Source organism: Anomaloglossus baeobatrachus, chromosome 6 (genome assembly GCF_048569485.1).
Source record: "Anomaloglossus baeobatrachus isolate aAnoBae1 chromosome 6, aAnoBae1.hap1, whole genome shotgun sequence".
NCBI lineage: Eukaryota > Metazoa > Chordata > Amphibia > Anura > Aromobatidae > Anomaloglossus > Anomaloglossus baeobatrachus.
This window is the reverse complement of record NC_134358.1, coordinates 573,792,647-573,807,134: the sequence shown is the minus strand read 5'-3', so window position 1 is coordinate 573,807,134 and position 14,488 is coordinate 573,792,647.

Genomic DNA, 14,488 nt, shown 5'->3' with positions numbered 1-14,488 from the left:
CCAATGTTATACTATGGGGCAGTGCCGATCACAGACAGCCATTCATGTCTATAAGTGCGTGTGCACTCAGATTATACCCCACCGGGACAGGTATAGGAATTTAAAGGGAATCGGTCACCAGGGTTTTGTTTCCCCATCTGAGAGCAGCATAATGTAGAGACAGAGATCCTGACTCCAGCGATGTCACTTACTGAGCTGTTTGCTGTCATTTTGATAAAATCATTGTTTTTCCAGCACCCATGACGGCACCCTTACTCGTGGTGCCGTCATGGGTTCAGAAAAAACACATTACCGGTAAGTAATTACGTATTTTAATCACATTAAGTGACGCATCCCTGGAATCAGGATCTCTGCTCCCATGTTATGCTTAGGTGGAAAAACTCTGGTGACAGATTCCCTTTAATCTCTCTCCATCTTCTCTGCACCTGTGATCTGATTGTTGGATGTGGGAGAATCAGACCTCTGTAAAGTGTCACTCGCCAGAAAGCTCGCAGCAGAGTTTAGGCCGAGTGTCATTAGCGTATCGCATCTGGTTCTCTTTCATGAGGGAAACATTGTATGCTATACACCAGGGTGACCCCGACATTGTATGATATACACCAGTGTGACCCCCCAACCTTCCCGACATTGTATGCTACACGCCAGCATGACCCCGACCTTCCATACATTGTATGCTATACACCAGCGTGACCCCGGCCTTCCCGACATTGTATACTATACACCAGCGTGACCCCGGCCTTCCCGACATTGTATACTATACACCAGCGTGACCCCGGCCTTCCCGACATTGTATACTATACACCAGCGTGACCCCGGCCTTCCATACATTGTATACTATACACCAGCGTGACCCCGGCCTTCCCGACATTGTATACTATACACCAGCGTGACCCCGGCCTTCCCGGCATTGTATGCTAAACACCAGCGTGACCCCGGCCTTCCCGACATTGTATACTATACACCAGCGTGACCCCCGACCTTCCCGACATTGTATGCGATACACCAGCGTGACCCCGGCCTTCCATACATTGTATGCTATACACCAGCGTGACCCCGGCCTTCCCGGCATTGTATACTATACACCAGCGTGACCCCGGCCTTCCCGACATTGTATGATATACACCAGCGTGACCCCGGCCTTCCCGACATTGTATGCTATACACCAGCGTGACCCCGGCCTTCCCGACATTGTATACTATACACCAGCGTGACCCCGGCCTTCCAGACATTGTATGCTATACACCAGCGTGACCCCTGACCTTCCCGACATTGTATGCTATACGCCAGCGTGACCTCTGACCTTCCCGGCATTGTATGCTATACACCAGCGTGACCCCGGCCTTCCCGACATTGTATGCTATACACCAGCGTGACCCCGGCCTTCCCGGCATTGTATGCTATACACCAGCGTGACCCCGGCCTTCCCGACATTGTATGCTATACACCAGCGTGACCCCGGCCTTCCCGACATTGTATGCTATACACCAGCGTGACCCCGGCCTTCCCGGCATTGTATGCTATACACCAGCGTGACCCCGGCCTTCCCGACATTGTATGCTATACACCAGCGTGACCCCGGCCTTCCCGACATTGTATGCTATACACCAGCGTGACCCCGGCCTTCCCGACATTGTATGCTATACAACAGCGTGACCCCGGCCTTCCCGGCATTGTATGCTATACACCAGCGTGACCCAGGCCTTCCCGACATTGTATGCTATACACCAGCGTGACCCCGGCCTTCCCGGCATTGTATGCTATACACCAGCGTGACCCCGGCCTTCCCGGCATTGTATGCTATACACCAGCGTGACCCCGGCCTTCCCGACATTGTATGCTATACACCAGCGTGACCCCGGCCTTCCCGGCATTGTATGCTATACACCAGCGTGACCCCGGCCTTCCCGACATTGTATGCTATACACCAGCGTGACCCCGGCCTTCCCGACATTGTATGCTATACACCAGCGTGACCCCGGCCTTCCCGGCATTGTATGCTATACACCAGCGTGACCCCGGCCTTCCCGACATTGTATGCTATACGCCAGCGTGACCCCGGCCATCCATACATTGTATGCTATACACCAGCGTGACCCCGGCCTTCCCGACATTGTATGCTATACACCAGCGTGACCCCGGCCTTCCCGACATTGTATGCTATACACCAGCGTGACCCCGGCCTTCCCGACATTGTATGCTATACGCCAGCGTGACCCCGGCCTTCCATACATTGTATGCTATACACCAGTGTGACCCCGGCCTTCCATACATTGTATGCTATACACCAGCGTGACCCCGGCCTTCCCGACATTGTATGCTATACACCAGCGTGACCCCGGCCTTCCCGGCATTGTATGCTATACACCAGCGTGACCCCGGCCCTCCCGACATTGTATGCTATACACCAGCGTGACCCCGGCCTTCCCGACATTGTATACTATACAACAGCGTGACCCCGGCCTTCCATACATTGTATGCTATACACCAGCGTGACCCCGGCCTTCCATACATTGTATGCTATACACCAGCGTGACCCCGGCCTTCCATACATTGTATGCTATACACCAGCGTGACCCCGGCCTTCCCGACATTGTATGCTATACACCAGCGTGACCCCGGCCTTCCCGACATTGTATGCTATACACCAGTGTGACCCCGGCCTTCCCGACATTGTATACTATACACCAGCGTGACCCCGGCCTTCCCGACATTGTATGCTATACGCCAGCGTGACCCCGGCCTTCCATACATTGTATGCTATACACCAGTGTGACCCCGGCCTTCCATACATTGTATGCTATACACCAGCGTGACCCCGGCCTTCCCGGCATTGTATGCTATACACCAGCGTGACCCCGGCCTTCCCGACATTGTATGCTATACACCAGCGTGACCCCGGCCTTCCCGACATTGTATGCTATACACCAGCATGACCCCCGGCCTTCCATACATTGTATGCTATACGCCAGCGTGACCCCGGCCTTCCCGACATTGTATGCTATACACCAGCGTGACCCCGGCCTTCCCGACATTGTATACTATACACCAGCGTGACCCCGGCCTTCCCGACATTGTATGCTATACGCCAGCGTGACCCCGGCCTTCCCGACATTGTATGCTATACGCCAGCGTGACCCCGGCCTTCCCGACATTGTATGCTATACACCAGCGTGACCCCGGCCTTCCCGGCATTGTATGCTATACACCAGCGTGACCCCGGCCTTCCCGGCATTGTATGCTATACACCAGCGTGACCCCGGCCTTCCCGACATTGTATGCTATACACCAGCGTGACCCCGGCCTTCCCGACATTGTATGCTATACACCAGCGTGACCCCGGCCTTCCCGACATTGTATACTATACACCAGCGTGACCCCCGGCCTTCCATACATTGTATACTATACACCAGCGTGACCCCGGCCTTCCCGACATTGTATACTATACACCAGCGTGACCCCGGCCTTCCCGACATTGTATGTTATACACCAGCGTGACCCCGGCCTTCCCGACATTGTATGCTATACACCAGCGTGACTCTGGCCTTCCCGACATTGTATGCTATACACCAGCGTGACCCCGGCCTTCCCGACATTGTATGTTATACACCAGCGTGACCCCGGCCTTCCCGACATTGTATGCTATACACCAGCGTGACTCCGGCCTTCCCGACATTGTATACTATACACCAGCGTGACCCCGGCCTTCCCGGCATTGTATGCTATACACCAGCGTGACCCCGGCCTTCCATACATTGTATGCTATACACCAGCGTGACTCCGGCCTTCCCGACATTGTATGCTATACACCAGCGTGACCCCGGCCTTCCATACATTGTATGCTATACACCAGCGTGACCCCGGCCTTCCATACATTGTATGCTATACACCAGCGTGACCCCGGCCTTCCCGACATTGTATGCTATACACCAGCGTGACCCCGGCCTTCCCGACATTGTATGCTATACACCAGCGTGACCCCGGCCTTCCCGGCATTGTATGCTATACACCAGCGTGACCCCGGCCTTCCATACATTGTATGCTATACACCAGCGTGACCCCGGCCTTCCCGGCATTGTATGCTATACACCAGCGTGACCCCGGCCTTCCATACATTGTATGCTATACACCAGCGTGACCCCGGCCTTCCCGACATTGTATGCTATACACCAGCGTGACCCCGGCCTTCCCGACATTGTATACTATACACCAGCGTGACCCCGGCCTTCCCGGCATTGTATGCTATACACCAGCGTGACCCCGGCCTTCCATACATTGTATGCTATACACCAGCGTGACCCCGGCCTTCCCGACATTGTATGCTATACACCAGCGTGACCCCGGCCTTCCCGACATTGTATGCTATACACCAGCGTGACCCCGGCCTTCCCGACATTGTATGCTATACACCAGCGTGACCCCGGCCTTCCATACATTGTATGCTATACACCAGCGTGACCCTGGCCTTCCCGACATTGTATGCTATACACCAGCGTAACCCCGGCCTTCCCGACATTGTATGCTATACACCAGCGTGACCCCGGCCTTCCCGACATTGTATGCTATACACCAGCGTGACCCCGGCCTTCCATACATTGTATGCTATACACCAGCGTGACCCCGGCCTTCCCGACATTGTATGCTATACACCAGCGTGACCCCGGCCTTCCCGACATTGTATGCTATACACCAGCGTGACCCCGGCCTTCCATACATTGTATGCTATACACCAGCGTGACCCCGGCCTTCCCGACATTGTATGCTATACACCAGCGTGACCCCGGCCTTCCCGACATTGTATGCTATACACCAGCGTGACCCCGGCCTTCCCGACATTGTATGCTATACACCAGCGTGACCCCGGCCTTCCATACATTGTATGCTATACACCAGCGTGACCCCGGCCTTCCATACATTGTATGCTATACACCAGCGTGACCCTGGCCTTCCCGGCATTGTATGCTATACACCAGCGTGACCCCGGCCTTCACAACATTGTATGCTATACACCAGCGTGACCCCGGCCTTCCATACATTGTATGCTATACACCAGCGTGACCCCGGCCTTCCATACATTGTATGCTATACACCAGCGTGACCCCGGCCTTCCATACATTGTATGCTATACACCAGCGTGACCCCGGCCTTCCATACATTGTATGCTATACACCAGCGTGACCCCGGCCTTCCCGACATTGTATGCTATACACCAGCGTGACCCCGGCCTTCACAACATTGTATGCTATACACCAGCGTGACCCCGGCCTTCCCGACATTGTATACTATACACCAGCGTGACCCCGGCCTTCCATACATTGTATGTTATACACCAGCGTGACCCCGGCCTTCCCGACATTGTATACTATACACCAGCGTGACCCCGGCCTTCCATACATTGTATGCTATACACCAGCGTGACCCCGGCCTTCCCGACATTGTATGCTATACACCAGCGTGACCCCGGCCTTCCATACATTGTATACTATACACCAGCGTGACCCCGGCCTTCCCGACATTGTATACTATACACCAGCGTGACCCCGGCCTTCCCGACATTGTATACTATACACCAGCGTGACCCCGGCCTTCCCGGCATTGTATGCTATACACCAGCGTGACCCCGGCCTTCCCGACATTGTATACTATACACCAGCGTGACCCCGGCCTTCCCGACATTGTATGCTATACACCAGCGTGACCCCGGCCTTCCCGACATTGTATGCTATACACCAGCGTGACCCCGGCCTTCCTGACATTGTATGCTATACACCAGCGTGACCATGGCCTTCCCGACATTGTATACTATACACCAGCGTGACCCCGGCCTTCCATACATTGTATACTATACACCAGCGTGACCCCGGCCTTCCCGACATTGTATACTATACACCAGCGTGACCCCGGCCTTCCCGACATTGTATACTATACACCAGCGTGACCCCGGCCTTCCATACATTGTATGCTATACACCAGCGTGACCCCGGCCTTCCATACATTGTATGCTATACACCAGCGTGACCCCGGCCTTCCCGACATTGTATGCTATACACCAGCGTGACCCCGGCCTTCCCGACATTGTATGCTATACACCAGCGTGACCCCGGCCTTCCCGACATTGTATGCTATACACCAGCGTGACCCCGGCCTTCCCGACATTGTATACTATACACCAGCGTGACCCCGGCCTTCCCGACATTGTATACTATACACCAGCGTGACCCCGGCCTTCCATACATTGTATGTTATACACCAGCGTGACCCCGACCTTCCCGGCATTGTATACTATACACCAGCGTGACCCCGGCCTTCCCGACATTGTATACTATACACCAGCGTGACCCCGGCCTTCCCGACATTGTATGCTATACACCAGCGTAACCCCGGCCTTCCATACATTGTATACTATACACCAGCGTGACCCCGGCCTTCCCGACATTGTATACTATACACCAGCGTGACCCCGGCCTTCCCGACATTATATACTATACACCAGCGTGACCCCGGCCTTCCCGGCATTGTATGCTATACACCAGCGTGACCCCGGCCTTCCCGACATTGTATGCTATACACCAGCGTGACCCCGGCCTTCCATACATTGTATGCTATACACCAGCGTGACCCCGGCCTTCCCGGCATTGTATACTATACACCAGCGTGACCCCGGCCTTCCCGACATTGTATACTATACACCAGCATGACCCCGGCCTTCCCGACATTGTATGCTATACACCAGCGTGACCCCGGCCTTCCCGACATTGTATGCTATACACCAGCATGACCCCGGCCTTCCCGGCATTGTATACTATACACCAGCGTGACCCCGGCCTTCCATACATTGTATGCTATACACCAGCGTGACCCCGGCCTTCCCGGCATTGTATACTATACACCAGCGTGACCCCGGCCTTCCCGACATTGTATACTATACACCAGCGTGACCCCGGCCTTCCCGGCATTGTATGCTATACACCAGCGTGACCCCGGCCTTCCCGACATTGTATGCTATACACCAGCGTGACCCCGGCCTTCCCGAGATTGTATGCTATACACCAGCGTGACCCCGGCCTTCCCGACATTGTATGTTATACACCAGCGTGACCCCGGCCTTCCATACATTGTATGCTATACACCACCGTGACCCCGGCCTTCCATACATTGTATGCTATACACCAGCGTGACTCCGGCCTTCCCGACATTGTATGCTATACACCAGCATGACCCCCGGCCTTCCATACATTGTATGCTATACGCCAGCGTGACCCCGGCCTTTCATACATTGTATGCTATACACCAGCGTGACCCCGGCCTTCCCGACATTGTATGCTATACACCAGCGTGACCCCGGCCTTCCATACATTGTATACTATACACCAGCGTGACCCCGGCCTTCCCGACATTGTATGCTATACACCAGCGTGACCCCGGCCTTCCCGACATTGTATGCTATACACCAGCGTGACCCCGCCCTTCCCGACATTGTATACTATACACCAGCGTGACCCCGGCCTTCCCGACATTGTATGCTATACACCAGCGTGACCCCGGCCTTCACAACATTGTATGCTATACACCAGCGTGACCCCAGCCTTCCCGACATTGTATACTATACACCAGCGTGACCCCGGCCTTCCCGACATTGTATGCTATACACCAGCGTGACCCCGGCCTTCCCGACATTGTATGCTATACACCAGCGTGACCCCGGCCTTCCATACATTGTATGCTATACACCAGCGTGACCCCGGCCTTCCCGACATTGTATGCTATACACCAGCGTGACCCCAGCCTTCCCGACATTGTATACTATACACCAGCGTGACCCCGGCCTTCCCGACATTGTATGCTATACACCAGCGTGACCCCGGCCTTCCATACATTGTATGCTATACACCAGCGTGACCCCGGCCTTCCATACATTGTATGCTATACACCAGCGTGACCCCGGCCTTCCATACATTGTATGCTATACACCAGCGTGACCCCCGACCTTCCCGACATTGTATGCTATACACCAGCGTGACCCCGGCCTTCCATACATTGTATGCTATACACCAGCGTGACCCCGGCCTTCCATACATTGTATGCTATACACCAGCGTGACCCCGGCCTTCCATACATTGTATGCTATACACCAGCGTGACCCCGGCCTTCCCGACATTGTATGCTATACACCAGCGTGACCCCGGCCTTCCCGACATTGTATACTATACACCAGCGTGACCCCGGCCTTCCATACATTGTATGTTATACACCAGCGTGACCCCGACCTTCCCGGCATTGTATACTATACACCAGCGTGACCCCCGGCCTTCCGTACATTGTATGCTATACACCAGCGTGACCCCGGCCTTCCATACATTGTATGCTATACACCAGCGTGACCCCGGCCTTCCATACATTGTATGCTATACACCAGCGTGACCCCGGCCTTCCCGACATTGTATGCTATACACCAGCGTTACCCCGGCTTTCCCGACATTGTATACTATACACCAGCGTGACCCTGGCCTTCCCGGCATTGTATGCTATACACCAGCGTGACCCCCGGCCTTCCATACATTGTATGCTATACACCAGCGTGACCCCGGCCTTCCCGACATTGTATACTATACACCAGCGTGATCCCGGCCTTCCATACATTGTATACTATACACCAGCGTGACCTTGGCCTTCCCGACATTGTATACTATACACCAGCGTGACCCCGACATTGTATGCTATACACCAGCGTGACCCCGGCCTTCCCGACATTGTATGCTATACACCAGCGTGACCCCGGCCTTCCCGACATTGTATGCTATACACCAGCGTGACCCCGGCCTTCCCGGCATTGTATACTATACACCAGCGTGACCCCGGCCTTCCCGACATTGTATACTATACACCAGCGTGACCCCGGCCTTCCATACATTGTATGCTATACACCAGCGTGACCCCGGCCTTCCCGACATTGTATACTATACACCAGCGTGACCCCGGCCTTCCCGACATTGTATACTATACACCAGCGTGACCCCGGCCTTCCCGACATTGTATACTATACACCAGCGTGACCCCCGACCTTCCCGACATTGTATGCTATACACCAGCGTGACCCCGGCCTTCCCGACATTGTATACTATACACCAGCGTGACCCCGACATTGTATGCTATACACCAGCGTGACCCCGACATTGTATGCTATACACCAGCGTGACCCCGGCCTTCCCGGCATTGTATACTATACACCAGCGTGACCCCGGCCTTCCCGGCATTGTATACTATACACCAGCGTGACCCCGGCCTTCCATACATTGTATGCTATACACCAGCGTGACCCCGGCCTTCCATACATTGTATGCTATACACCAGCGTGACCCCGGCCTTCCCGACATTGTATACTATACACCAGCGTGACCCCCGGCCTTCCATACATTGTATGCTATACGCCAGTGTGACCCCGGCCTTCCCGGCATTGTATGCTATACACCAGTGTGACCCCGACCTTCCCGACATTGTATGCTATACACCAGCGTGACCCCGGCCTTCCCGACATTGTATGCTATTCACCAGCGTGACCCCGGCTTTCCCGACATTGTATGCTATTCACCAGCGTGACCCCGGCTTTCCCGACATTGTATGCTATACACCAGCGTGACCCCGGCCTTCCCGACATTGTATGCTATACACCAGCGTGACCCCGGCCTTCCATACATTGTATGCTATACGCCAGCGTGACCCCGGCCTTCCCGACATTGTATGCTATACACCAGCGTGACCCCGGCCTTCCCGACATTGTATACTATACACCAGCGTGACCCCGGCCTTCCATACATTGTATGCTATACGCCAGCGTGACCCCGGCCTTCCCGACATTGTATGCTATACACCAGCGTGACCCCGGCCTTCCCGACATTGTATACTATACACCAGCGTGACCCCGGCCTTCCATACATTGTATACTATACACCAGCGTGACCCCGGCCTTCCCGACATTGTATACTATACACCAGCGTGACCCCGGCCTTCCCGACATTGAATGCTATACACCAGCGTGACCCCCGACCTTCCCGACATTGTATACTATACACCAGCGTGACCCCGGCCTTCCCGGCATTGTATGCTATACACCAGTGTGACCGCGACCTTCCCGACATTGTATACTATACACCAGCGTGACCCCGGCCTTCCCGACATTGTATACTATACACCAGCGTGACCCCGGCCTTCCCGGCATTGTATGCTATACACCAGCGTGACCCCGACCTTCCCGACATTGTATGCTATACACCAGCGTGACCCCGGCCTTCCCGACATTGTATGCTATACACCAGCGTGACCCTGGCCTTCCCGGCATTGTATGCTATACACCAGCGTGACCCCGGCCTTCCCGACATTGTATGCTATACGCCAGTGTGACCCCGGCCTTCCCGGCATTGTATGCTATACGCCAGTGTGACCCCGACCTTCCCGACATTGTATACTATACACCAGCGTGACCCCGACCTTCCCGACATTGTATACTATACACCAGCGTGACCCCGACCTTCCCGACATTGTATACTATACACCAGCGTGACCCCGGCCTTCCCGACATTGTATGCTATACACCAGTGTGACCCCGACCTTCCCGACATTGTATACTATACACCAGCGTGACCCCGACCTTCCCGACATTGTATACTATACACCAGCGTGACCCCGACCTTCCCGACATTGTATACTATACACCAGCGTGACCCCGGCCTTCCCGACATTGTATGCTATACACCAGCGTGACCCCGGCCTTCCATACATTGTATGCTATACACCAGCGTGACCCCGGCCTTCCATACATTGTATGCTATACACCAGCGTGACCCCGGCCTTCCCGACATTGTATACTATACACCAGCGTGACCCCGGCCTTCCATACATTGTATGCTATACACCAGCGTGACCCCGGCCTTCCCGACATTGTATACTATACACCAGCGTGACCCCGGCCTTCCCGACATTGTATACTATACACCAGCGTGACCCCGGCCTTCCATACATTGTATGCTATACACCAGCGTGACCCCGGCCTTCCCGACATTGTATGCTATACACCAGCGTGACCCCGGCCTTCCCGACATTGTATGCTATACACCAGCGTGACCCCGGCCTTCCCGACATTGTATACTATACACCAGTGTGACCCCCGATCTTCCCGACATTGTATACTATACACCAGCGTGACCCCGGCCTTCCCGACATTGTATACTATACACCAGCGTGACCCCGGCCTTCCCGGCATTGTATGCTATACACCAGCGTGACCCCGGCCTTCCCGACATTGTATACTATACACCAACGTGACCCCGGCCTTCCTGACATTGTATACTATACACCAGCGTGACCCCGGCCTTCCTGACATTGTATGCTATACACCAGCGTGACCCCGGCCTTCCATACATTGTATACTATACACCAGCGTGACCCCGGCCTTCCATACATTGTATGCTATACACCAGCGTGACCATGGCCTTCCCGACATTGTATGCTATACACCAGCGTGACCCCGGCCTTCCATACATTGTATGCTATACACCAGTGTGACCCCGGCCTTCCCGGCATTGTATGCTATACACCAGCGTGACCCCGGCCTTCCATACATTGTATGCTATACACCAGCGTGACCCCGGCCTTCCCGACATTGTATGCTATACACCAGCGTGACCCCGGCCTTCCCGACATTGTATGCTCTACACCAGCGTGACCCCGGCCTTCCATACATTGTATGCTATACACCAGCGTGACCTTGGCCTTCCCGACATTGTATACTATACACCAGCGTGACCCCCGGCCTTCCATACATTGTATGCTATACACCAGCGTGACCTTGGCCTTCCCGACATTGTATACTATACACCAGCGTGACCCCGACATTGTATGCTATACACCAGCGTGACCCCGGCCTTCCCGACATTGTATGCTATACACCAGCGTGACCCCGGCCTTCCCGACATTGTATGCTATACGCCAGTGTGACCCCCGACCTTCCCGACATTGTATGCTATACACCAGCGTGACCCCGGCCTTCCATACATTGTATGCTATACACCAGCGTGACCCCCGGCCTTCCCGACATTGTATGCTATACACCAGCGTGACCCCGGCCTTCCCGACATTGTATGCTATACACCAGCGTGACCCCGGCCTTCCCGACATTGTATGCTATACGCCAGCGTGACCCCGGCCGTCCCGACATTGTATGTTATACGCCTGCGTGACCCCGGCCTTCCTGACATTGTATACTATACACCAGCGTGACCCCGACCTTCCCGACATTGTATACTATACACCAGCGTGACCCCGGCCTTCCATACATTGTATGCTATACACCAGCGTGACCCCGGCCTTCCATACATTGTATGCTATACACCAGCGTGACCTTGGCCTTCCCGACATTGTATACTATACACCAGCGTGACCCCCGGCCTTCCATACATTGTATGCTATACACCAGCGTGACCTTGGCCTTCCCGACATTGTATGCTATACACCAGCGTGACCCCGGCCTTCCCGACATTGTATGCTATACGCCAGTGTGACCCCCGACCTTCCCGACATTGTATGCTATACACCAGCGTGACCCCCGGCCTTCCCGACATTGTATGCTATACACCAGCGTGACCCCGGCCTTCCCGACATTGTATACTATACACCAGCGTGACCCCGGCCTTCCCGACATTGTATACTATACGCCAGCGTGACCCCGGCCTTCCATACATTGTATGCTATACACCAGCGTGACCCCCGGCCTTCCATACATTGTATGCTATACACCAGCGTGACCCCGGCCTTCCCGACATTGTATGCTATACACCAGCGTGACCTTGGCCTTCCCGACATTGTATGCTATACGCCAGCGTGACCCCGGCCGTCCCGACATTGTATAATATACGCCTGCGTGACCCCGGCCTTCCTGACATTGTATGCTATACACCAGCGTGACCCCGGCCTTCCATACATTGTATGCTATACACCAGCGTGACCCCGGCCTTCCATACATTGTATGCTACACACCAGCGTGACCCCGGCCTTCCATACATTGTATACTATACACCAGCGTGACCCCGGCCTTCCCGACATTGTATGCTATACACCAGCGTGACCCCGGCCTTCCTGACATTGTATACTATACACCAGCGTGACCCCTGCCTTCCATACATTGTATGCTATACACCAGCGTGACCATGGCCTTCCCGACATTGTATGCTATACACCAGCGTGACCCCGGCCTTCCATACATTGTATGCTATACACCAGCGTGACCCCGGCCTTCCATACATTGTATGCTATACACCAGCGTGACCATGGCCTTCCCGACATTGTATGCTATACACCAGCGTGACCCCGGCCTTCCATACATTGTATGCTATACACCAGCGTGACCCCCGACCTTCCCGACATTGTATGCTATACACCAGCGTGACCCCGGCCTTCCCGACATTGTATGCTATACGCCAGCGTGACCCCGGCCTTCCCGACATTGTATACTATACACCAGCGTGACCCCGGCCTTCCCGACATTGTATGCTATACGCCAGCGTGACCCCGGCCTTCCCGACATTGTATGCTATACACCAGCGCGACCCCGGCCTTCCATACATTTTATACTATACACCAGCGTGACCCCGGCCTTCCATACATTGTATGCTATACACCAGCGTGACCCCGGCCTTCCTGACATTGTATGCTATACACCAGCGTGACCCCGGCCTTCCCGACATTGTATATTATACACCAGCGTGACCCCGGCCTTCCCGACATTGTATGCTATACACCAGCGTGACCCCGGCCTTCCCGACATTGTATGCTATACACCAGCGTGACCCCGGCCTTCCCGACATTGTATACTATACACCAGCGTGACCCCGGCCTTCCCGACATTGTATACTATACACCAGCGTGACCCCGGCCTTCCCGGCATTGTATACTATACACCAGCGTGACCCCGGCCTTCCATACATTGTATACTATACACCAGCGTGACCCCGGCCTTCCCGACATTGTATGCTATACACCAGCGTGACCCCGGCCTTCCCGGCATTGTATACTATACACCAGCGTGACCCCGGCCTTCCCGACATTGTATGCTATACACCAGCGTGACCCCGGCCTTCCATACATTGTATACTATACACCAGCGTGACCCCGGCCTTCCATACATTGTATACTATACACCAGCGTGACCCCGGCCTTCCCGACATTGTATGCTATACACCAGCGTGACCCCGGCCTTCCCGACATTGTATGCTATACACCAGCGTGACCCCGGCCTTCCATACATTGTATACTATACACCAGCGTGACCCCGGCCTTCCATACATTTTATACTATACACCAGCGTGACCCCGGCCTTCCATACATTGTATGCTATACACCAGCGTGACCCCGGCCTTCCTGACATTGTATGCTATACACCAGCGTGACCCCGGCCTTCCCGACATTGTATATTATACACCAGCGTGACCCCGGCCTTCCC